Genomic DNA, 26,696 nt, shown 5'->3' on the forward strand with positions numbered 1-26,696 from the left:
TGTGGAGGATGAAAACAATGTTGGCTAAGGCCATTAGCATGTAGGGAGAATATGCTAACCAAGTTCGTCAAGCTCAACAGGCAATTGCAGTCACGAAAGAGGAGCACATGGCGATTCTGGAGAGTCTGGAGTTCAAGATCAACGGACTGGAGCAACAATTTGGCAGTATTTCAAAGAAACTCTCAGTCCTGATCAGTCTCTTGCGTCATACTATAAGTCAAGATGCCAGGAATGCTGGGGAAAATATGGAGAGGCACACAGGAGATAATCAGAGTACACTTCCGGCGCCATCTCAAGCAGGCAAAACCAAAGCGTCGACTGGTCCGGATACCTCCAAGAATTATATTGTTCTTGAAATGTAATGAGTCTCTGCTGTCTGTTCTTGCTGAATTCCTGAGGGATGGTTTGGTTTTGTTTCTTTCAACCTTGGTTTTTCTTTGTTGTCTCAAATTTTTCTCTAGGCTCAACTATGGATGTCCTCGGCTTTATGAGAATTGTTGTTTGGTTACTGTTGTTTATGTCAACCCCCAATTTTCTCTGCCGCCCTGCGTGGTGTGCCCCAGGGTCTTGGGGAAGCTCTTTTGGATCATGACAAGGTGCTGGCTTAGTAGGATGGAAGTCCTGTGTCTGCTTGAGCAGACTTTTTGTAAAATTTGTATTATGATACTAATATAATTTGCTGATTTACAAAAAAAAATATATTAATAACATTATTAATACGTATATTACTATTATTAATCTTAATATTAATATTAAAGTAAAATATTGATATTGATGTTAATATTAATGTTATTATCCTTAATATTAATATATATTTTTGTAAGCTTGGTAGGACTACATCTTCATAATTTCCAACTTCTCACCTCAATCGGGGGATAGCACAAGATTTGAACCCAAGAATTTCAGTTTAGTAAGACTTCATTTCCACGGCCATTGCCAATTGAGCTACCCCAAACAAACATCCTTAATATTAAGATAATATATTATTAATTTTATTAACTTTAATATTAATATCAATGTTAATGGTATCAACCTTAATAATATCAAGCTAAGATATCTTTAAATCAAAATGATTTACATGTTTAACATCAAGTGCTTTTTGTAGACCAAGGCGAATATAATATATGTCTGAATGGTTTGAAATGCAAGGATTGTAGCCAAATATTCTCTTCAAGAATTATAAAAATCATATGATTTTAATCCCATTTCTTAAATTCATAAAAATATAAAATAATAGTTTCATAATTATATGATTTGTATTGTTTTATTCAATTTAACAAACATCGGGTTGCTTACATATGGATTTAATATTTATAAACAATGCATCGTTACACGTAAAACCATATAATTATTAAATCTTATTTTAAAATACATTATTATATATAAATGTTTGAATTTTATTTTATATTCATTTAAAAAAAACAACCTTAATAAATGTCTATATTCATATACTAAAAATAATAGTAATTACAATAATGAATGAAGGAATGATATTTTAATGTCCATGAGATTAAAATAATCTAAGGGACCACTAGCTTCCCCGCTTTTCATCTTTTGCAATTCAATATTTTTCTTATTCAAATTCATGATCATGAGTTGGCCCATCCTTTTAACAATCCCCTCATTGAAAAGACAATGCCAAAGGATCGATGCTAACATATTTCCATAACTATCCTTGATGTCTCTAAAAGAATCACATTCCAAAATGATCTTATTTTTCCAATTCCACTCCCTCATAAGTGAAAAAAATACACACCTGTTCTTTCCAAGCTTCTTTAGGTATTTTCCACCATCCTGTTTCACACCAAAGTTGGTGCGAGTTAGTTTTTAAATTGAGCAATAAGAATCCTTTCTCTCCACGAAATGCTAGCTCCAATGTACTCTTTTTGTTGGAGATAACAAGCGGGGTTGAAATCCTCAACATAGTACTTCTTCTTTCTACCCAAGTCTTTTCCCCATATACGCTTACAAAACTTCTCGATAAACAAATTATTTAACTCCTTGCTATTTGTGGGGCAGAAATTGAGGTATTTATTCCATTTTTCCATCCATTTGTTGTTTTATCTCATCCATGTTTTATATCTTTCACGCATGCCATCATTGAACATAAATTTATCCCATTTACCTACTCCCATTTGCTTAATTCCTTTTAGATACCTTATGACGCACCATAGTAATCACTTCGATGGGATTTGCTCTTGTTTCTGTAATGACCCTCCTCCCACATCTACCCAAGTAACCACCAAACCAAGGTAAAAATGTGACGATAAGTTACTATCATATGATTTGACTCCCTATGTGTCAGTTAAGGAAGTGGAACCGGTGGAACACATCACACAAACCTTCCACATCAACAACATAACTCCCAGGAGCCATCCCAACCACTGAGGTAACCATCCCCTGAGACCAACTAAAGTTTTAGTGCATCAAACCCATGTACGCTTCCTTGATATGGAAAAGGATGCATCTGGGATCCTCTAGACGATCCCACGACATGGACATGCATGTGTTTGGGGACTTTTTTTTCCTAGTGTTTTGATTGCGTCTCCTGAATTTGTGCCATTTTTCAAGCCACTACCAAAAAACCCCTATAGCTTTTAGAATCCATAAATTGCATCATGAAAAGACCTAAAAATAAAAAACCAACTCTAGGACTAGGCCTGAACATCCCTACCTGGGACTGACATTAGGTCTTCCATTCATTATCCTTTCAGTTACAAGTAAATACATGAAATAACCATGGCAATAACCAGTCATATCACCATGCTTATAACCAGCATTAAACCATGAAAATAACAATGAGATAACAATTATTAAGGTCACATAATAACAAGTATAAAAGAAAGAGAACTTAAATTTTATTAAACATAGGCAAAATTTGACCAGGTTTGGGACTTCCACGTACCACTCGACCATAGACATGGATGAACTAAATCTTTATTTCAGTCAATCACCCACATGCCATATTCCAAGCATGAATGTGGGATCTAATGGATAAAACAATCCAAAAGAAGCTAAGGGAATCCATAGGTTAAACCACCTCCACCCTCACCAAACCGCGATCTCAGCAAAACCAGCACCGAGATCACAAAACCAAACCGAGCTAAGAATGTCTTTGGACCTGTTACACAGTAATTTGTCATTGTCTCTCTGTCAGTCTCCCTACTGTGTCATGAATTCAAATTAATCATGCTCATTCTCTCTAATATGGCCAAATGACCCACTTTGCCAAAGTTTCTTCCATCATCGTGACTGTTATTAAAATAATCGCGCTGACTGGCGCCTCATAGTGCAACGAATGCGCTGCCAGCGCGGAAGCACACGTGTTTTCTGCGTTCGTCGAATTTCATGAGCCAGTGCATCCTATGTTTGTATTGAGTCGCGCTGACACAACCTTCTCCGTTATTCAGATGCGATGTCAGTGCTCCAGTGCAGTTATACACCCGCGCTGATCCAGTTTGGGCGAGTTTGTTCTAACAGCCAGCCTTCCAGATGACTCCAGACCTGGTTGTTGGCCTTGTAAATGTCGCCCTCCCTTCTATGGCATGTTTGTTCGTCATTTGAGCCACCTTCCTTGGAGATAAGCTCATCCTCCCACCATTCATGGAGACTCCTTCTCCTATTTAAGCCTCTACCATTGCCATGAGCAGCTAGTTTTTGATAGTGTGGAGTTGATAGTGCTTAGAGTGCTGCTGCTAGTAGGTAGTTGGTGTGATAAGTGTGGGATTGCTAGAGAGCTTAAGGAAGGTTGTGAAGTGTTGCTTGTGTGAGAGAGAGTTCTTGTTTTGGGAGATCTACCTACAAGGGTGAATTCTTAAGAGACTTGCTATCTGGACCCTCTTGAGAAGGATTCAACGTCAGAACTTTGGTTGTACCCTTCTCTGTTATTGATTAATAATAGCTGACTACTATTATGGTTCCACTCTCATTTGTCTTTGTAATGGTTAATGTGAGTTATGTCCTTTCTAACTGATGTATAATTGCCTTTATTAGATTTCACGCTTGTGTTTGTGTTTCTCTTCGTGTGTGCAGGTATCTATTCACGGGGATCGTGGAGGATCGTGACCGGCCAAAGCGAAGGAGCAAGAGCGACATCTCTTCATCAAACAACAACGTTGGAATCCAAGTAGGTGTTCATTGCCTACCTTTTATTTGCAATTAGGAACTTGCATAGTAGCATTGACTGATTGTTGTTAGACCCGTTCTGGGCTAGTAGGGATCGCCTCTATCCGTAGAGGGGATTTAACTCTCCAACAATTTGGCGACTCCGATGGGGAGCTGGCCTTTGTCTCTTTTTGTTCATTCTTGCTTTGAGTTTGATTGTTACTCTCTTTTTAAATATCGGGGATTAGTCCTCTGCTTTTAGACTTCCTAGTTCAATCTGGGAGGTGCCTTGATTGTTTAAAGAGTTATTGCCTTGGTTTGGGAGCTTTTGGCTTGCTTGTGCCTGTTTTTTAGCCTCAGCGCGGTTTATATCAAAACAGTCGCGCTGACATCGCATAGTTGTTTCTTTGACTTCGTGGTCATCACGCTTGTACATTTAACAGTCACGACGATTCCAAAAAACGAACCAGCGCGGCTAAGCCGTGTACTTCCGCGCTGACATCGCTTTGTTGCTACGCGTGGTTTACGGTCAGCGCTTTGTTGCTGAGTACCACCTGCGCTGATCCTGTAGAATTGAATTTGTTTCAATTTTGCCTCCTGAGCCTATTGGTTTGACTATCTCCTACTCTTTCCACCTGGTTTATGACTTGATTTCTATTGTTTGAACTGTGAAGCACTTGCTTGCGAAGTCTTGTCGGGCAGATCTTGTTTTGTGTCCTGTGACCTGGTGTTATCATCCCGTTTTCGCTGGATTGACTTTGTTTTATCACTCGTTCACAAAGATTCGTTACTACTTGCCTTTGCTTTTGCGAAAACCTTCCTCTTTTGCTTTCTTTGCTTGGTTGTTTAGGTGATTGTCATTGAACCAGTCCTCGGATTGTTTCGATTACTTCTCACTACCCAGACACGGATTACAGTTGCTTGGGTTCAACCGACTCTTTTCACACTTGTTGTGTTTTTCATTGAGTGATTTTATTTCTCTTTACTCGGTGTTGCTGTCTCTCAAAATTCATTTTAAGTGCATTGTGCCATTGGAAAAAGAAATCGAACTAATATCTTTTGCATTCAATAGTTAATGGGAAAAAGAGCATTTCATTGATTTGTGTTCTCAAAAGGAAAATCTCATTTCTTTGCCATTAGCTGCATTAGATTGTTTGATTGATTGAGTTCATTTTGTTTGATTGAAAACTCTTAACCCTCTCATAGTTAGAATTCATCGAACGAAATGGTATTCTTTGGCATGTAGTTTGCATCTAGGTAATTGTGAGAGATCACACGATAGGGCCTGAAACCGAAACTTAATTCGAGATCAGCCATAAAATAAACTGAATAAACCTAAAAACGCATTGGAACTTAACGCAAACATCTAGAGGTCTAGGCTAGAGACGTGTTCCGGCGTCTTTAAACATAGTCACTATTGTTTCACATTACGGTTGGGTGATTCCTCCTTCTGTGACTCGCTCCCACGTACCGTCGTGTATATAGGGAGACCCCACTAGGCTTTTATCCTTGATCCATAGGGAGCTGAGTCTGTCGCCTTGTGAACCGTAATGCACCGAACACAGCATTCGAGAAGATTGACTGCAGTACGGAAAGTCCTTGGTTCTCATACGATTGCCAAGGTGTATAAGCAGTTTTACGGATTGCTTGGTAAACCCTTTGCCTAGAGTCTCCGGAGTAGTCACTTTTGATCCTTTTCGGACTCCTTAAAAGAAAAGGTGCCAGTGAGCGTCTTGTCACTTCGTGCTCATTAAACATTCGAAGGAGACTAGAGTCATCTTTTCATCCTTTTCTCGACTCTTGAAACATGAAAAGGTCAAGTTTAGTTCCTGTGTCTTAAAAATTTATTTGGCCACGATTAACGTTACCTGGTTAGATCTTGTGTGCGTTAGCTTGAGTAGGTTTCTTTTTGTTTGCCATGGCAACTTTTCCAGGGTTCACCAACCCAAGTTCCCCTCCTGACGGGAATCCTGGTCATTTCCCTCCTCTCGGGAATGTTGGTGCTCCTTATATGGCAACGTTATCCCTTCCGGGGTTAACTGTCGGGTTGCCTGTTTGGTTGTTTTCAACCTCTTTGGTCCCTGCCGTATCGGCTGCTAGTCCATCAGTCCCTCCACCTGAACAACATCATGTTGATCCTAAGGTGGATCTCTCCCCTTCGATCCCTACTTCTACGTCTTCCTCTTGTACTTCGCCTGGTGAAAGTCTCGATTCGAATAACCAGGTGGCTAAGAAGAAGAAGAAGAAGAAGACCAAGAAGAAGAAGTCTCCTAAGGGAGAGGCTACAAGTATAATTGTTACTCCCTCGAGTACACCTGAAGTCGGGCCCCCTTCCGCTCCTCCGCGGAAGGTCAAGTTTCCTTGTCGATTATGTAAGGAGGACCATCTTCTTCGTGATTGTCCTAGCATTCCCAGGGTACTAGAAGTATGGTCTCGCGATCCGACCCACCCCTCATCGTCCTCTGAAGCTCACGGCGATGCTACCTTATCAGTTGGGAATGGTAAGGGAAAAGGGAAGATTCGAATCCCCTGTAGACTTTGTGAAGGTAATCATCCCCTTCACCTTTGTCCACTCATGGATAAAGCCTCCAGTGTCTTGGAAAGTCTCCCAGCTCCCTCACCCCAATTCCCTGTTGGATATCAACGTCTTTCTGCAGCTACAGATCATCTGCCTCCCGACAATGAGATTGGTTCACATTCTTCTCTTGTCCAGGCCCCTCTTCCCGAACCCGGCTGTGTCCAGCCTGTTCCAGACCAACCATTGGTCGGAGAGAGTGTCGACTCGAGTCTGCCGCTCGCTCACTTTGTTTCGGAAGAGAATCATGCCCATGTTCTTTTCGTCTCTTCAGATTCTCCTGAGTCCCGAAATGACTCTCCTAACCCAGCTACTCCAGAAGGTTCTCCTTCGGTTCCTTTAGCACATGGGGGCAGTCATACGATTCCCCCAACAAGTAGTCTGGTTGCTTCCTTTGATTGGAATCGCCTGATCGCCGGTCGCCTTCCATCCCATATGCCTTTCCAGATCACAGTACATGCCTGTGCTAAGGCAGTACCTGGCACTGTTTTGGATGAAGGGGCATCTCTCAGTCTTATGCCGTACACTACCTGGCAAGCTTTAGGTTCCCCGCAGCTTGGGCCAGTCACCCAGAATCTGTTGGCCTTCGACGGAGGAGCCTGTCCATCTCTAGGAGTTCTCCCAAAGTTCCCTATTACTTTGGGAGGAAAAACCGTCTATATAGACGTCTTGGTTACCGAAGGTGTTTTAGACTTTAGTCTTCTCCTTGGTTGCGACTATGTTTACGCCATGGGGGCCCTCATTTCTTTTCTTTTCCGTGTGGTTTGCTTTCCGCATGATGGAATAATTGTGGCTATCGATCAAGTGTCATTCGTCAGTCCCCCGATGCATCCTGTGCCGTTGTCATCCCCTCCTAGTTTTCATCCACCAGTTGCATCTCCCCCACCACAGATCAACTATGTGACCACCTATCCCATGCCTGGATCCAGTGATGCCGCCATCGTGCATAGTGTCCTGGGGGCATTGGACCCCGACTTCCAAGATGTTTCCCTTGCACTGGGAGTGACAATCTTGGAAGCCCTGACTTCTTGTTCATTATGATGAAGTTCGTTCGGAGCATAGTTCCTTTCCTATGTCAAGCTCCTTGAAAAATGAAACTAGATCTGCCCGAGGATAGCTTTGATCTTGTGGCGACCTCGTTCAAAAATGAAACAAAGGTTATGAGGATAGTTCTTTTACTGTGTCAACCTCATTAAAAAATCAAACAAATCCCTTTCCAAATCGAGTCTTTTGATTAAGATCTCGTAAAATACAAGTCGACTCTTTCATAGATCTCGAGAGTGAACCTTCATTCCATCCACTTTGTTGAATGCAATGAAGCTTGGGGGGCATGTACCTCGATTTGCGTCATTATGTTGGGGGCATGCGAACTTATAACAAGCATAGTTTGTCGTTTCAAGCTTGTGTAAACATGAAATAGAATCCAAGAAAAGTTCTCCATGGTTCAAGCTTGTGTAAAACTGAACCCATACCCGATTTACAGCTCGTGATTGCCATTTTTTATCCGCTGAATTCTGCTAGATGAGCCTTGGTTGTTTCATTCCATTGCTACCATCTCTTTGGCCGATCATATGCTCTCACTTGGTTGTTTATCCTTTCCTGAGGAACCGCAACGATGAGTGGTTTTATTAGCCAGCCTCTTGACCATTACATGTTTTGAGCAGTTCCACCATTGCCGGAACCAATTGCTACCCTTTATACCACTCGTTCCTCTAGGATGAGTCACATTTAAGCTCTTTTCTAACTCGTAAAATGTGAAAAGATTGCCGAGTATTTTTCCCTTTTTGACTCGTTAAAGAGAATAAAAATGGAGGTCTGCTTTCGGCTCTTTTCCGACCGTTTAAAGACGAAATGATAGCTGAGTCTCCCTCTCAACTCGTTAAAAAAAGCGAGAGGCGGTCGTCGTTAAGCTCTTTTTTCGACCGTTTAAACTAAAATGATTGTCGGGTGTTTGTCGTTTCGAAATCGTTATTGGCTCCAAAACGACGTGCTTCTGACCGCTTTTCTACTTTTTCGAGTCGAAGTCACTACTTACGAAAAGTACTCCTCGATCATACTGGTCGGGCGGTTCTTTCGAGCATTGTTTTATACTTTTTCGGGCTCGAGAGACACAACTTTACGAAAAAGGACCCCCTGAAGTTTTCTTTTCCGCTGTCTTTTCAGACTCTCTAAACAAGAAAAGATGTCGAGTTCTTCCTTTGTCAGACTCGTTAAAAATTAATGACATCGAACACCATCGAAATGACGCTTTCCAAGCATATGCTATCCCCGTCAAGCTTGTCATCCAAAAATAATCGGGGTACTCGCCAGAAATGGTGGGGAAAATAGAACTGTAATAATTGTCGTGTCGGCAGTATGTCGCTCTTGAACATGGCACTAGTCTGCATTCATGTCTGGGTGGGGATTTCTCATCTTGTTTTACACTAGCCTCCATGGGTTTGGGTTACCCTATTTTGACCTCTCATCTGCTCATTGCCTTGTCACCATGACCTCTGCTCATTTGATGTCAGATACTGCCAAACCCGCTGTCGTGCCACCAATATGTTCAAGAGAATTTGACCTCTGCAAACTTACCACCTCCTTCTGATGTCTTGCACAAAATATCTTATCCTTCTCTGTCTCGTGTCAATGATGTGGGAAGCATTATGGCCCACCTTCGATCAAGGTTACTTCCTATCGACTTCAACTCATTATCCAGGAAGGTGACTCAGAGACTCCCTTCAAGTGCCTTAGAGCCTGTATGCCTCAATGGCAGGTTCTTCGTGTTCAACGCGAGGTTTTCATCATTGGCCTCCGATCGAATGATTCTGTGGGTGTTCGACACCAGCTCATTGATTCACACGCCGCGGATTGTACCTATAATTACCTTGAGGACCATTGTCATTATTGGTGGTACCTCTCGCGTCTGTTAACAGTTTTCATTATTGGCTGGTAATCAGACGATGTTCATGCATGTTCGACTTCAGCTCATGTATTCACATGCTTGGACTTGTACTTTGTTCGGGTCGGGATGGAGCGCAAGACCCTGGTTTTTGTCTGTTGCGAACCAGGTTGCGATTTTGTGGATTATTATTACATGACTCATTGATGGATGGTTGCGCCCATACCTGAGTCTTTTGGGATGGCTGCGACCATACCTTTCTATCATCATAGTCTCTTCAGATTGGTGGCTACGTCCATACCCCAGACCTTCTTCGTATGTCTTTTGGATGGCTGCGCCCATGCCTAGACTACATGTAATAGAGATATCAGTTGTACATACGTGCAGGATCTTCCTGGTGGTGTTCCAGTTCAGCGAGTTTTGTAAAGCATTTCACCCCTCCCACTCTCTCGGGCTTCATGCTTTAGGGGGCATCTGTTACACAGTAATTTGTCACTGTCTCTCTGTCAGTCTCCCTACTGTGTCATGAATTCAAATTAATCATGCTCATGCTCTCTAATCTAGCCAAATGACCCACTTTGCCAAAGTTTCTTCCATCATCGAGACTGTTATTAAAATAACTGCGCTGACTGGCGCCTCATAGTGCAACGAATGCGCTGCCAGCACGGAAGCACACGTGTTTTCTGCGCTGGTCGAATTTCATGAGCCAGCGCATCCTATGTTTGTATTGAGTCGCGCTGACACAACCTTCTCCGTTATTTAGATGCGATGTCAGCGCTCCAGTGCAGTTATACACCCGCGCTGATCCAGTTTGGGCGAGTTTGTTCTAACAGCCAGCCTTCCAGATGACTCCAAACCTGGTTGTTGGCCTTGTAAATGTCGCCCTCCCTTCTATGGCATGTATGTTCGTCATTTGAGCCACCTTCCTTGGAGATAAGCTCATCCTCCCACCATTCATGGAGACTCCTTCTCCTATTTAAGCCTCTACCATTGCCATGAGCAGCTAGTTTTTGATAGTGTGGAGTTGATAGTGCTTAGAGTGCTACTGCTAGTAGGTAGTTGGTGTGATAAGTGTGGGATTGCTAGAGAGCTTAAGGAAGGTTGTGAAGTGATGCTTGTGTGAGAGAGAGTTCTTGTTTTGGGAGATCTACCTCCAAGGGTGAATGCTTAAGAGACTTGCTGTCTGGACCCTCTTGAGAAGGATTGAACGTCAGAACTTTGGTTGTACCCTTCTCTGTTATTGATTAATAATAGATGACTATTATTATGGTTCCACTCTCATTTGTCTTTGTAATGGTTAATGTGAGTTATGTCCTTTCTGACTAATGTATAATTGCCTTTATTAGATTTCACGCTTGTGTTTGTGTTTCTCTTCGTGTGTGCAGGTATCTATTCACGGGGATCATGGAGGATCGTGACCGGCCAAAGCAAAGGAGTGAGAGCGGCATCTCTTCATCAAAAAACAGCGTTGGAATCCAAGTAGGTGTTCATTGCCTACCTTTTATTTGCAATTAGGAACTTGCATAGTAGCATTGACTGATTGTTGCTAGACCCGTTCTGGGCTAGTAGGGATCGCCTCTATCCGTAGAGGGGATTTACCTCTCCAACAGGACCCTATCACTATCCTTGATGAATTTTCTGTCTCCTTGTCTCTCAGGTTCTACTGCAATCCACACGAGATCCCTATGCCCTAAGATGAGACATTGGTCTCTTAGGATTTATCGCAATCAACACTGGATCACTAGGACCTAAACTAAGACTCCACCCTCAGGATTTACCATGTATACCACCCCCATTGAGACTCCTAGACCACCTAAACTGAGACTCCCGAGACCACCTCTGCCCCAGATTCTGAACCCATTTGAAAATTCCAAAGCTCAAACCGAGAAAACAATCTAATCACACCAGGGCTATCCAGAAAAAAGCAAGGCAAGGTGGAAAACCATTGTCATAACTCAAAAAAACCATGCCACCAACGACAAGAGAACCATATATCAACATGAAAATCCATGCATGTCAAAACAAACTAGGAAATCAAACATGCAATATGTTACCTACAAATATTCCTGTTGAAGCTACTTGATCATGCTCCTCATTTCTTAATCTTTTCTTTCCTTTATTTTTCCTTGTCCTTCCTTTGCTTGCTTTTCCCTTCCTTGCTCCAAATTTGAGCAAAAGCTTAACTATGACAAAAATCTTAACTCTGACAAAAAACTTCCAACTAATCGTCAGAAGCCTTTTTATCAATGACACCTCTATTTTCTTCATTTTCCATTGTTTTCCTTCAATTTCCTCCTCAGATGCAACCTGTGACCTTTCACCTTGCTTTTCTCCTAATTTCCTTTATTTTCATAAATAAATGTTCCAAAATACTTTTTTTCCTTTTTAATGCCTTTTCCATTGCCTTTGCCAATTTCCCTTAGCCATAAACACATCTAGTGATGCCCACTAGGGTATCTTTTCCCAACATTCAAATTGGAATACATGTCCCTTAACTGTGGTCTTATTTCTCCTATATAAACTTTTATTACATGAACTTTTAACCAGGGGATGTTACACTTTCACTCAACATGATCTCATAAGGAACCGAACTTTTTATTTTGAACTTACTCATGATCAAGAGTTTTTGGATTTTCTAATTTGTTTCCATTTTGTGACGGGGGTGTTGCTAGCCCATAATTCACACCCATACGACATCACTAGACAAAATAGGAGTCCAAAAATAACTTCACTCATTTTCCAATCCAATAACTCTACCTTTCTACATCTTTTTTGAAGAGCATATAATGTTTTCCACCTCCTATTTTTTTCTTTCTTTCTCTAATCCTCCCAATTAAGCTTGTTGTTGAAATCAAACCTGAGGTACTTGTACTCATTTACTTCTTAAAGAATGTTGCCTTGAAAAGAGAATGTATATTGGCTCTGCTTTCTTTTATTAGAGAAAATCATTATTTTTGTCTTGCTAGTATTGAATTACATCTCCAGTTCTCTACTAAAATTCTCAAGGGCATATAAGTGCATTTGCAATCCATAGTCTAATTTAACAATCAGTGCAAGGTTATCAACATATAAAAGAATATTGATCATAAACTCACCCAAATAAACACTATCTCCACCTTTCATATTTAGCCACTTTTTTAGTTTATCAATATATAAACCAAAAACAATTGGGGATAAAGGGAAACCTTTCTTGACTCTAATTTCACTTCTAAAGCTTTCTGAAATGTTTGTTGAAGTTCTAATTTTTACTTTCACCTAGTCTTCATAGAGCCTATGAACAACGAATCTATAATGAACAGGAATTTCAATTTCTTTTGTTCTATGCCACCACTTATCTCTAGGGACCATCTCAAATGCCTTTTTGAAGTTGAAAAAACAATAAAATACTTATTCTCCCCCCCGCGCCCCCCAACCCTTTTCAATAATGTGTCTCAGCGTGATACCATGATCCACTTTAGAATGCTTTGGCCTAAAACCCACTTTCCCTTTTGCCCTTTTTTCTTTTACTTCTGCCCACTTACTAATTCTATTTTCTACCATGCTATCAAAAATATTTGAAAACAAATGATTTATCATAATGGTTCAATAGTTGGAAGGATTATTAATGTATCCACTATTAAAAAGGGTTATTGCTAGGCTATTTGTCTAATCTCTTAGGAATCCTTTCCAAATGATGTTGTTGGATATTTCTATGATGTGTGGTGTAAGAGTGTTCATTCCCAAATTTATATATCTTCACTAGTAGAAAATGATGAAATTAGTGACTAGGTGACTAAAAACGTTAGTCACCACAAATTTTCCAAGTTAAATACTACAAAAAATGAGCAATCTTAAGTGACCCAACTAAAAATGACTAACATAAATGACTAATTTAGTATTGGGTTAAAATATACGACTATATAATAAGTAATGCGACTAAAAATGACTAACGTGAATGACTAATTTAGTTTAGGAACAAAATATGACTGCTTAAAAAGTACTACAATAATACAAATTAGTCATTTATGTTAGTCATTTAATTGTGCATTGTGGTTTTTGGATTGTGATTCCTTTCTCTTACATGATGTGATAGCTTGTTATGTTATAAATAGAGATGATACTAATGTAACCTTGGACTCAATTGGAGGGTTAGAATAGGATGAATAGGAACTTTATGAGCTTAGGTTAAATAGGAATAGGAATAGATTTTTCTATATATTGTGTCAAATTGTTGGCATTATGATACAAGTGTTGTCCTTGATGGCAACTCACTCAGATGATAGTTCATAGTGCAGCAGGTTAACACTCCAGAGATTGAAGAAAGAGAGTATTTTAAGAAGTATACGCTGGTTCACTTTGTCCAAGTAGCGTATACACGCGGGTTAATAGAACAAAAGGAGCGTAAACATATACACACACTTTCACATGAGGAAAAGCGCATACATGTTGGAAAACCAAGGTTTTGGTATGAGGTATTTAGTCCAAGGTATTTTGGTCCAAGGTATTGATCCAAGGTATTGGTCTGAGGTATTGAACCTAGGTATTTGGTCCAAGGTATTGGTCCTAAGTGGTTTTGGTCCAAGGTATTGAGAAAGGCCTAAAACTATATAAGGAGGAGAATATCATTAGGCCAAGGTGTGCAAGTAATGAATATCTTATGAAGAGTGAGATCAAAAACAAATATGCATGTTATGGGTTTATGGTGCTTTGCTTGATCTGAGCTAAGGATGAACCTTAGTGGTTGATGGGGGATGAGATATAATGTTGGATAAGGATCATGAGGCCTAAAATGAATTATTATTATTATATGGTTTGATCATGGATAGTCTAAAACTGAATGCTAACGCGTGATTTACACTATAAATTTTCTGATCTAGGTATGACTGAAGTATGGAATAGTTGTGATGTTGTAAGTTAGCATTTACAGATCTGTATGCTGGTTTGCTTTGGTAAAAGCACGTATACATGTTGGTTCGACACATCAAAGTAGCGTATACATTATGAAATATGATATTTGAAGTTGCAGTTGGTTATGGTTGTTGATGCTGAATTTTAGGTTCTGATTTGTGTTCTGGTGACTTTGTTTTGATGACAATTTTTTGAATATTCAGATTGATTGATTGTGATTTTATTTAGTGATGATGGGGTTTCAGTGATTGGTTGTATTTCAGTGGTGATTTATTTTGAGCTTCAGTGTTGTTTATGGGTCCAGTATGAAAATTTGATGAAACGCGGCCTTTAGATTGTGGTGTTGTTTTCCAGGAGTATCCAGTTTGAAAATTTATGAAACATGGTCCCTGGAGGAAGAGAGAAGGTCGTAGCCTTCTGTAGGCCAACACCTACGTACTAGTAAACATATCAGCCAATACAAGAGCTAGGTGGTTGGAGCACCCTTCCAGTAGAAGCTGGAAAACGAGTAAAGGTTGGTGCCTTTTGTAGGTCGATGCCTACATACTAGTAAATGGATCGGCTAGTACAAGAGCTAAGGGGTTGTAGCTCCCTTCCAATAGAAGATGGAGAATGAGAGAAGGTTGTAGGCTTCTACAGGTGGATGCCTGCATACTGGTATGAGTCTGCACCAGTACAAGATTATAAATAGGTTTTTCTTATACTAAAAGAAGACAGTAGCAGGTGGATTTTGTCCCGCATTGAGTTTCCACCTTAAATCTTGGTGTTCATGTGTGTTTCGTATGTGTGATGGTTTTTTCTGTTAATACTGCACATGGTTACTGTTTATATGGTTAATGAAGTATTGATGCACTGATTAAAGATCAACATATGACAAATTAACTAAATCATAAGTTTGTTGGATATACGCTGGTTGCCTTAAATGCAATTGTGTGTACACGTGAGTTACCTTCATTGAAGTAGTGTATATAAATCAGAGTATGAAAAGAAAAATTTATTGATTTGACTAATACTGATTCACCCCCCTCTCACAGTATTATTTCCAACAATTGGTATCAGAGAAGGTCCTTTAGAAGAAGCTTGATCGCTTGAAGGGAGATCTTTCAAAATGAACGATCACGAAGGCATGGGATCTATTAGACCACCAATCCTCAATGGGAACAACTTGGTATATTGGAAAACACAAACTAGAGCATATCTTCAGTCACTTGGAGTTGATGTTTGGGCAATTGTGGAGAAAGGATATCAATATCCAGCAGCAGTCCCCACAGATCCAGCAGAAAGGAAAACATATGAAATCAATGCCAAAGTTGTCAATGCCTTATTGGGAAGTCTATCAGAATCTGAATTCATCAAAGTCATGTAGCTAAACACAACCAATGAAATGTGCGACATAATCATTCAGAGCTACGAAGGTGACTTCGAGGTAAAATGTGTTAAACTACAAACTCTCAAAATCCGGTATGAAACTCTCAAGATGCATAGTGATGAAAGCATTTATAGTTATTTCTTGCGAGTAGATGGGATTGTAAATAATATGAGAAATCTAGGCGAAGAGATAAAGGAAGCTACTTTAGTTGAGAAAATTTGAAGATATTTGTCTTCTAAATTTGAGTCGAAAGTGTCTGCCATAAAAGAAAAACAGGATCTTCAAACTATTAGTGTGACTCAACTCCATGGAATCCTAACTGGCTTTGAAATGAGAAAAGGAGCTCCATCAAATATGAGAGAATGCGCTTTCAAAGCATCAACAAAGGGAAAAGAAAAGGAAGGGCACAATGAATCAGGACAAATTTTAGAAGAATAAGATGAGGTAAATTTTGTCAAGAAGCTTCAACGAGGTTCCATAAGATTCAGAGGTAAGCTACCATTCAAATTCTTTTCTTGTGGTAGAGTTGGTCATTATGTTGCTAGATGCCCTCGTGTCAAAGGAAAGATGTCCGCAATAGGTAATAGAAGTTATTATACTCATGATGATAGTGATTTCTTGTCCAATAGTGATGAAGATGATCAAGAAATTAAACTACTCATGGCGTATGAAAAAGATGCTTTACAAAAGGAAGATTTCCTTAGAGAAATCAGTCAACTCAAAATCAGTTTGGAAAAAAAGGATAGAGTCATAAACATAGTGACACATCAACTCAATGAAAAATACAAACACAATGAAGTGTTAAAATGTGAAGTAATATGTCTAAGAAAAGAACTTGAAAGACAAAGACTCTAAATCTTAGAATTGCTAAAGGATCAGAAATGTTAGATGAAATCATCAAAGTTCAGCATTCTCCTATTATAAAGACTGATCTTGGTTTTCATGAAGGTGAATCTAGCTCACAAGATGAGGTAAGGAACTCCAATGAAAAATCTGAAATGCTCAACAAGGAGATAAAAGGTCAACCCCATCAACAACCAAGGAAAGAAAGACTTCAAAGAAAAACATTTCCACCTAACTATGGAAGGGATAATTGTTTCTTTTCTCGGACAAATAATTTTGAATGTTCTAAATGTCATAATTTTGGACATGTTTTAGCCAGATGCAGAAGTAGAATGGTTCAATACCATCACACATAAAGATCATTAGTTTCCTGGTACTTTAAGGGATATTGTTTTTCTTGCAATATGTTTGGTCACAAAGCTATTGATTGCGATAGAAGGAATATGAAACATGTAAGATTCTATGCATGTAACAAGTTTGGACATAAAGAAAAGGAATGCAGGAGCAAATTTCGGCCACCATACCAAAAGGAGAAAACATCATCACAATCCAAGGTATTGAAGAAGAAGGAATTGTTGTCAGAAAAATGTGGCATAGCTCAATTTACAAACATATTAGACCCAGGGGAAGCTGAAAGTGTAAAACTTCAGTATTTCAATTATCATACACAATTATTATGAAGAAAGTGACATATATACGCGAGTTAGAACCTTCACAATCGCGTGTATGGTGTTTTGAAGAAAAAGCAGCAGGATAGACTCAGGAAAAGGGGTCTTATATGGTTCAGTCAATAATCAATTATATATTCTGTTCTGATTGATGATGATGATAGCCTATTGATGATATGTGGAAGTTTTTTTGGCCCTCATAAGTTGTTAATAAGTTGATGAATAATTGGTTGATGAAGAAGCCTTGACGATTCTTACCAATAAATGCAATGATCAGATCTGATAGTAAACAGTTGGCACAGGTTCAAGGGGAGCATATGTTTCTAATAATGTGTTGTTGGCATTATATTACAAGACCTTGGTACATGAAGATTCTTATATTGCTTGATCCACATAGGTGTTTTGATTCAGATGACTCTTTTGATGATGTAAATATACAGATTATTGATCTTGATGCTAATGGTGCATATCATATATGGTGTATAATAGTTGCTGATGACTATCATGGTATTGTTTAGATTGTTGGTCCTTGTTATAAATGTCATGTATATAATTTGATGTAATGGTCATGAAAAGACCTAATTTTTAACCTCACTATGCATGGGAAGGATGACGTAATAATTTCCATTTCAGTCATGTATAAACATTTGGTATATTCCCACTTGGTTGGGTGGATGAGTCAAAATTGGTGTATCCCCAATTGATTGCGAGATTGATGTATGTATTAGTCATTGGTGATAGGAAGGTCATACTCACTTATTTGAGTTATGGAGTCATGTTATTATTTTGGAAAATATTTTTATAGATTCTACATGTGCTCAGGGGGAGCATGGATGGTTTAGCACATCTCAACATGTACAAAGGGGGAGCTTCATTAGAGAATTTAGCATGTACTTAGGGGGAGCATGGACAACATAATGTATATCAAAGGGGGAGAATGTCTTGGTCTGCCCTTTTCCCTTGATGTCAAAGGGGGATAGTGCCTTGGTGTTTTTGTTGCCATCAAATCCAAAGGGGGAGATTATTGGCATTATGATACAGGTGTTGTCCTTGATGGCAACTCACTCAGATGAAAGTTCATAGTGCAACAGGTTAACACTCCAAAGATTGAAGAAAGAGAGTAGTTTAAGAAGTATACGTTGGTTCACTTTTTCCAAGGAGCATATACACGCGGGTTAATAGAACAAAAGGAGTGTATATGTATACATGCACTTTCACAGGAGGAAAAGCGCATACATGTTGGAAAACCAAGGTTTTGGTCCGAGGTATTTAGTCCAAGGTATTGAGAAAGTACTAAAACTATATAAGGAGGAGAAGATCATTAGGCCAATGTGTGCAAGAAATGAATATCTTATGAAGAGTGATATCAAAAGCAAATATGCATGTTATGGGTTATGGTGCTTTTCTTGATCTAAACAAAGGATGAACCTTAGCAGCTGATGGGGGATGAGATCTAATGATGGATTAGGATCATGAGACCTAAAATGAATTATTATTATATGTTTTGATCATGGATAGTCTAGATCTGAATGCTAACCCATGATTTACACTATAAATGTTTTGATGTAGGTATGGTTGAAGTCGGGAATAGTTGTGATGTTTTAAGTTAGCATTTACAGATCTGTACGCTAGTTTGGTTTGGTCAAAACGTGTATACATGCTGGTTCGGCACATAAAAGTAGCGTATACATTATGAAATATGATATTTGAAGTTGCAGTTGGTTATGGTTGTTGATGCAGAATACTGAGTTCTGCTTTGTGTTCTGGTCACTGTGTTTTGATTACATTGTTCTAAATCTTCGGATTGATTGATTGTGATTTGCTTCAGTGATGATGCATTTTTAGTGATTGGTTGTATTGCAGTGGTGATTGATTTTGAGCTTCAATGTTGCTGATGGATCCAGTATGAAAATTTGATGAAACAAGGCCTTCATATTGTGGTGTTGTGTTCCAGGAGTATCCAACCTGAAAATTTATGAACGTGGTCCCTGGAGGAAGAGAGAAGGTCCTAGTCTTCTGTAGGCCAATGCCTACATACTGGTAAACATATCAGCAAGTACAAGAGCCAGGGGGTTGGAGCTCCCTTATAGTAGAAGCTGGAAAATGAGTGAGGGTTGGAGCCTTATGTAGGTCAGGGCCTACGTACTAGTAAACAGATCGGCCAATACAAGAGCTAAGGGGTTGTAGCTCCCTTCTAGTAGAATTTGGAGAATGAGAGAAGGTTGTAGCCTTCTGTAGTTGGGTTCCTGCATACTGGTATGAGTCTTCACCAGTACAAGATTGTAAATAGGATTTTATTATACTAAAAGAAGAGAGCAGCAGGTGGTTTTTGTCCTGCATTGGGTTTCCACCTTAATCTTAGTGTTCATGTGTTTTTCTTATGTGTGATGGTTTTTTCTGTTATTACTGCACATGGTTTCTATTTATATGGTTAATGAAGTATTGATGTACTGATTAAAGATCAACATATGATGAATTAACTGAATCATAAGTTTGTTGGATATACGATGGTTGCCTTAAAGATAGTTATGTGTACACGCGAGTTACTTTCATTGAAGTAGCGTATATAAATCAGAGTATGAAAATAAAAATTTATTGATTTGAATATTACTCATTCACCCCCCCATCTTAGTATTATTTCCAAAAAGGTTCATATTACCATGTAAAAGGTTTATCCTCTTGGATATATGTGGAAACCCATATAGTTCCTATTTTTTTTCTACCAAACTCGTAAGAGAGAACCAATAGATTGAGAAAACCACTATTGGCGCTCTATTAATATATTAAGTGAAGTCAGGTAGCCATTGCAACCACTTCAATAATTCATCAATCCACTTTGATTTTTGTATGTGCTTCATTAGCAAGTGAAACAGTGAGATGTCAAAATATGGATGGTTGCAAGTTGGAATTTTTGTCACCACTTTGTTGTGAATAAACATGTGTATCTGCCAATCAAAAACATCTTCTATTATGTCAAATGTTGACATGAAATGATACAGGATTTGTTGGTCCACCCTTGCATTGGGATATGTTAATCAAACCACAAAATATTTCCTTGCTTTCCTTCCAACTCTATCTTGAGGATTGATCTAGTATAATAATAATTTATCCCAAGTAGATATGAAACTATGTTGTCATATAAGTATATATAATGTTGTGCCAAACTCAGAAAAGAAGTGTGTTGAAGACTAAAATTGAAACCAAGGATATACCATAGTGCCCTAGATATCCTTAAGTTTTTTCATAGGTTTCCACGAAGATCTGGAAAAGAGGAGACCATTTATTATCTCAACATTCTTGCTCGAATTTATATAAACTATATTCCACATAAACATTTCTTTACATATTTGAGCTATTTCCCTGGGGAAGGATTGGTCTCTAGAAACAATGTCATCAATTACAACTTTGAATGATTGTTTCTGTCCAATATCTAAATTGTCAACCTCATTTTGGGCTTGGTGTACAAAGCCACTTGTATTTGATTTAGATATATCTAACAACTCATTTTCACCTCTACGTGACTAATCATGAACATGAGGGACACCAGAATGGGTGGTTGTGTTTACCTCCACAACATTTTCCATTAGATGCTTATGCCACCATCCAATCAATGTTTCTTTATTAATGTGATACTACATGATGACCTAATCAACTATATGAACCAAGGTGAAAATTCAAGAGCAATCCATTTCTCTCATTATTGTTTTTTCTGCATCTAGGTACATATTGTTAGGAAAACTAAAGCAAACATCATCCCCCTTGATTTCTCTAAAAACAGAGGCCATTGGTTTCTTAGGGCAGTGATTCATCATGGAACTAGATTCTTTCATATGTGTCAATTTAGTCATAATGTTATCACCTTGATCACATATATTAGAAGTAACAAATCAATGGAAAGGATTTTCTAGGTTTGAAAAATGGAAAGTGTAATTGGTGAAACAAGAGGAGACCTTTGTTTCAAAATGCCTACTGATTGAGGTTGTTACCTGATCAATCTCTCCATATATTATATCCCAGGGATCTTTGTCAACAACATTCCTCCACAACATTTTCCATTGGATTCTTATGCCACCAACAGATCGATGTTTCTTTATTAATGTGATAATACATGACGAATTAATCCAATATATGCACATCAGTGAAAATAAAAGAGAAATACCTTTCTCTCATCATCTTTTTTTCTACATCCAGGCACATGTGGTCAGGAAAACTAATGCAAACATCATCCCCACTAATTGTTCTAAAACCAGGGGCCATTTGTTTCTCAGGGTAGTGATTCATCATGGAATTAGATCCTTTTATATGCATCAAATAAGTCATAATGTTATCACCCATATCACAGAGATTAGAAGTCATAGATCAAGGGCAAGTATTTTTTAGGTTTGAAAGTTGGAAAGTGTCATTGGTGAAACAAGAGGATACGTCTGTTTCAATATGCCTATTGATTGAGGTTGTTACATGATTGATCTCTCCATCTTCCATATCCAAAATATCTCATCCAATTGTCACCAAGTGAAAGAGTATGGTCATTGGGTTGGCTTGTGGGTCCATCTACATTTGATTTATATGCCCTTCCAGATCCAATTTTGACACCATTATCCTAGTTAATATTTTCTCAAGGGCCTTCACACTAGATTCCCTCATCTTTGTTAGAGGTCATTTTCTTTTGCTTGTTCCTTGTCAATAAATGTCATCAAATAGAGTTTTTATTTTTCACCATTCTCTTCTTCATTCACCAAGCCAACATATTCATTGATTGCCTCAAAGAGACCCATTTCGTTCTCAAGGTGAATATCTACCACAAAGTTTTTTGTCTATATTTCACTGGTACCCTAGAACATGACTAATGAAATTAATGTATTGTTCACTATCACACTCAGTGTCAAATATTGACATATCATCAAAGATGAAGGCATAAGATAATGCATGTGTGAGAAATTGTTGATTTCATGATTTTCAAAATCTGGGCAATAAGAAAAAGCTTTTTCCAACTTATGGGATGCATCAGATTTTACCCCCACTTAAAAAATATTAAAATAATTACTCTGTTTTCATATACATGACTAGGGATGACTTGTTTGTTGTGTTAATGTACAATGAATCTTGAATAGACTCAAGTATACTCGTTGAGGTTTCACTTTGCATTCTTTACTATTCTTGTACCAAACCCAATTTTGAGAGGGGACAAAACCATCATGTGATAAATTATTATCGGAAATTCCCAAATCTGTACCAAAACCATCACATGACAAAATGTTATCCTAAATTCTCTAATATGTACCAAAATTACTCAATTCCTATATGAAAACAGAAGCTTGGGTCTACTCTTGAAACAAAATAGGGCTTGTATTAGGGTTGGACATGGATATAGGTTGTGCAACATATACTTTTCCCAAGAATATTTCAAGATCTATGCATATAACCATAATTTGACCTTACATTGAATTTGGAAAATTTTCTTCAATTGCTTATTCATCACTTTCAAATGGAGGGCCAAAAATGATTTCTTCTTGACTTTAAAGATTACAAACCTATTTAACTTACCCAAAATTCAAAGGATTGGGGTTTTTGTGATAGTTATTGGAATATGGCATAGGGGATGTTTTGTGTGTGCTTTGCAAAACCAATTACTGTGTAACAAAATGGGACCACAAATACTGAAAGTAATTATCACAATTAGAAGGATGTAAAGAGTCTTCAATATTTACTAATAAATAAAAATATAAGAAAAACTCTTTTATTAGCTCACAATTTAATTATTGCCCCATCTCAATAAATATTTTGTTGACCTGAACAACAAAGACCAAAGACCCACGTCTATCTGCCATACAATATTGGAACAAACATTTTTTTTACATTTTGTAACTATCATAATCTCTATTTTCAAATTTATTCTCCACTTTTTACCTTCTCTATGTGTTGAAGAAAGAATTTATTAGTTTGGTTTTGAAATTTGGAGGTTCTCAACCAACTACATTAGGTTTTCAATCAAAATATATTTATACACATTCTTTGTCAATTTTTTTACATGATGTAACTATCATAATCTCTATTTTCAATTGTCTTCTCCACTTTTTACCTTCTATATGTGTTCAAGAAATAATTTATTAGTTTGGTTTTGAAATTTGGAGGTTCTCAACCAACTAAATTTAGGTTTTCAATCAAATATTTTATAGTTTTGGTAAAGCCTTTTTTAAATTATCACACCTCCATTCACCTTAATCAAAGCTTTCTCAACCATTTTTATTAATATTTATCTTTAACAAAAACCTTTCCCATCATGAATTTTTCGTAGCTATGCCGATGGTGATCCTTCCTTACTAGCATCCCTTCTCCTACCAACAACGGAATCACATGGTTGGCATGAATAATTTGGTCTTCTAACCATATTTTTACATCATCTTCGTCCATATTTTTACCCAAATCCACATTTTTTTGCAAGGTTATTTGTGTGCAGAGCTCATTCTGCGAACTTTAATAGTTGGATTTTGCGAAACAGTGAGCCAAAGTAATAAATCGTCGCTAAAGTGATTACACACCTTTTCACTGTTGAAGAGTTGCTTGAGAAGCAGAATTTTTCCCGATCCACCCTTGCCAAGCACGCCAATGTTGCTAACTACATCATCTATTACCATTTTCTCCAGATTTGCAAAAGATTTTTCTTGTCTCACGATAAGGCGTTCGTCAATCAACTTAGCCCTTAACCCCATTGGAGCATGAGTCGTTTGGGAAATGGTTGCAAATCTGCTTGAAGACGCAGCCAAAGCTTCTATATTCTTATTAATCTGCGTTTGTCCCTCCATAATATTCCGAATTTTCTTTTGAGTTTGAACCATGTGAGCCAAAGGAGACAGTGTTAGTTGTTTGTCGATATCTGTAACCAAATCGGTGACCTTCTTGCTGGTTTGATATCGAGAAACAACATCCCACATTGGTATCGTACACTGATGCACAATTTTTTATGCTTGATTGAGAAGAGCCTCCAGCTCTTCAAGCCATTTGTTCACAGCTGAAGCCTCATCTTTGTGTTGGTTCAATGTCAGTCGGCAATGCAGGATCTCCAAAAATGCTTTCTTCTTGACTCGTTTTATCAACTTTAAGGTCCAGGGCCTTCTTCAACATGGTGATTTTTTTTTTTTTTCAACATGGGGAGACATTGGTTCCTTTGTAGCTTTCCCTTGCCAAGGTTCTCAAGCTTTCCCTTGCCAAGGTTCTCAAGCTAGGCCTTTGTTAGACCAAGCTATAATAAGGAGCTCAAGTTATTTTAGGTTTATCGAGGTAAGGTTTCCAGGGTAATGGATATAGAGTTCTTTGTTATGTTGAATGATTTTTGAGGGAAAGAGGATTTGGTCCATATTTCACATATTGCAAGTAGGAGGGTGGTTAATGAAAAGGAATTCATTAAAAGAGATCAGGAGGTTTGGTTCAAAGGTCATTTCTATATTGGGATAGAAAATGAGCCTTTCCTTGAGGGATGTTGATCAGAAAGCCAGTGAGGACCTGTTGCCAATGAAGAAAAGAACCGATGATAATTCTCTAAGGTACAATCCTCGTAGTTCCAATCATCCTCCCACAAAGAGGACCGAACTTTTAGGTATCACCATTGTGGATGGGGACAAAAACATGCCTTCCCTAAGGTCCTTGAAGAGAATGAGACCTCCCGAGAAGTGGGAAGCAAAGTAGATGGTTGCATCTAGGGTCTTGGATGTGAAGGAATATCCTATGTATGATGAATATGGTGATTGCATGCTTTACCAAGACGAGGATACTGCTAAGGAGGAGCTCAAGATCAAGTTGAATGAGGATGAGCCTGCTTTCTGGGAAGGGAAGACTTGTTACTTGATAGATGTTTCACCTATGAAGATTGTGAAGAACCCCGATGGTTCACTACAAAGAGAAGCGATGATGCAGTTAGCGCATTGTGAAGGAGTGAAGGGAGCTTCGAGAATAACAACAAAGGACCATACTAGATTCCATTCCCAAGGATTTGAATCAACCATGGGAGGATCCAATGCCAAATATGGGGGAGAGGCATCTTGCATAGGAGTTGAGAGGGGTGGAACTCAATGACATCCTCTCCTTTGATTTTATGGATCCCCCTCCTCCTCAAGCACTCATATTTGCAATGGAACAATTGTACAGTTTAGGAGCTTTGGATGAGGAGGGTCGTCTAACCAAATTGGGGAGGAAAATGGGTGAATTTCCACTGGAACCTCCTTTGTCAAAGATGCTCCTTTCCAGTGTTGACCTTGGTTGTAGTAATGAGATCTTGACCATAATAGAAATGCTTCAGACACAAAAAAAAATCTACATGCTTCGAGAGAAGCAAGCTCAGACTGACCAAAAAAGGGCAAAATTTTTCCAACTAGAAGGGGACCACTTAACATTATTAGCCATGTATGAGGCCTAGAAGGCAAAAAAAAATTTAGGTCCCTAGTGTTTTGAAAATTTTGTGTAATTCCACTCTTTAAGGGGAGCCGAGGATGTGAGAAAGAAATTGTTGACCATTATGGATAGGTGTGTTTACAAGCTTCTTGGTATTCTTTTTTATTCATTTCCTGTTGAAATTTTGATACAATCCTTAGGTTTTTTTTCTTTCGACTCTTGCAAAATATCCAAATATTTCTTCCCACAATATGCTAGAAGGGTACCTCCCTGCATACAAATCTCAGTTTCTCACTTATGCCAAGCTTCGATTGTGCTTTGAGATATTTCTTTTAGTGACATCTGGGGTATGCCTTTCCATGCAAGTTATCACTAGATTTTCCCTAATGTTCACCTCCACATATTCCTTGAAGTTTTTGTTCTTTGTAAACACCTTCAATTTAGCCCCCAAGCAAGATTCCTGGTTGTGTGCATGTATCATAATTTTCTATCTCCAAATATTTAATCCATGGTGCCATTTTGATAAATATATATGAGATAATAAAATGAAATAGAATCACCCAATAAATATTCTTTTGTTTTGAACCAGCCACCGAATAAAAAACCAAAAGGTGCCCCCAAATAGGTATACAAATACTTTTTCATCATTAAAATACACAAGTCAGCCCTAGGCTTCAAAGACACAAGTTGTCCTCAAGGAATTGGCATAAAGACCTCATTCTGCTAGAAACATCTACTCAAAGTTCTCAAGGGAAAAAAATAAGTGTATTCCTTATTGAGAAGAAGTCTGAAACTTGATCTTGTTAACACTTTCAACCCATCAAACATGAAAACAGTTATGGAGAAAGTCAGATCTAGTGATAAGAATAACTACCTTATGCCTAGAATGAACAATTTATTTATTTTTATCCAAGTGGACTATATCCCCACTATATTGTGGCTTGATGTCTATGGTTTGTATATCTCTGGAAAGTCTTGGAATAC

The 26,696-nt window shown here is 38.4% G+C and overlaps 1 pseudogene; it reads left to right on the forward strand.

Moving 5' to 3' along the window:
* Positions 1-107: 107 nt before the first annotated feature.
* LOC149216411 (putative pre-mRNA-splicing factor ATP-dependent RNA helicase DEAH5 pseudogene) lies at positions 108-25,737 on the forward strand (annotated as a pseudogene).
* Positions 25,738-26,696: the final 959 nt, after the last annotated feature.

The sequence above is a fragment of the Pinus tabuliformis genome, chromosome 1_1 (assembly GCF_031772625.1).
Source record: "Pinus tabuliformis cultivar Carrire ecotype Pingquan chromosome 1_1, CPIR1, whole genome shotgun sequence".
Lineage (NCBI taxonomy): Eukaryota > Viridiplantae > Streptophyta > Pinopsida > Pinales > Pinaceae > Pinus > Pinus tabuliformis.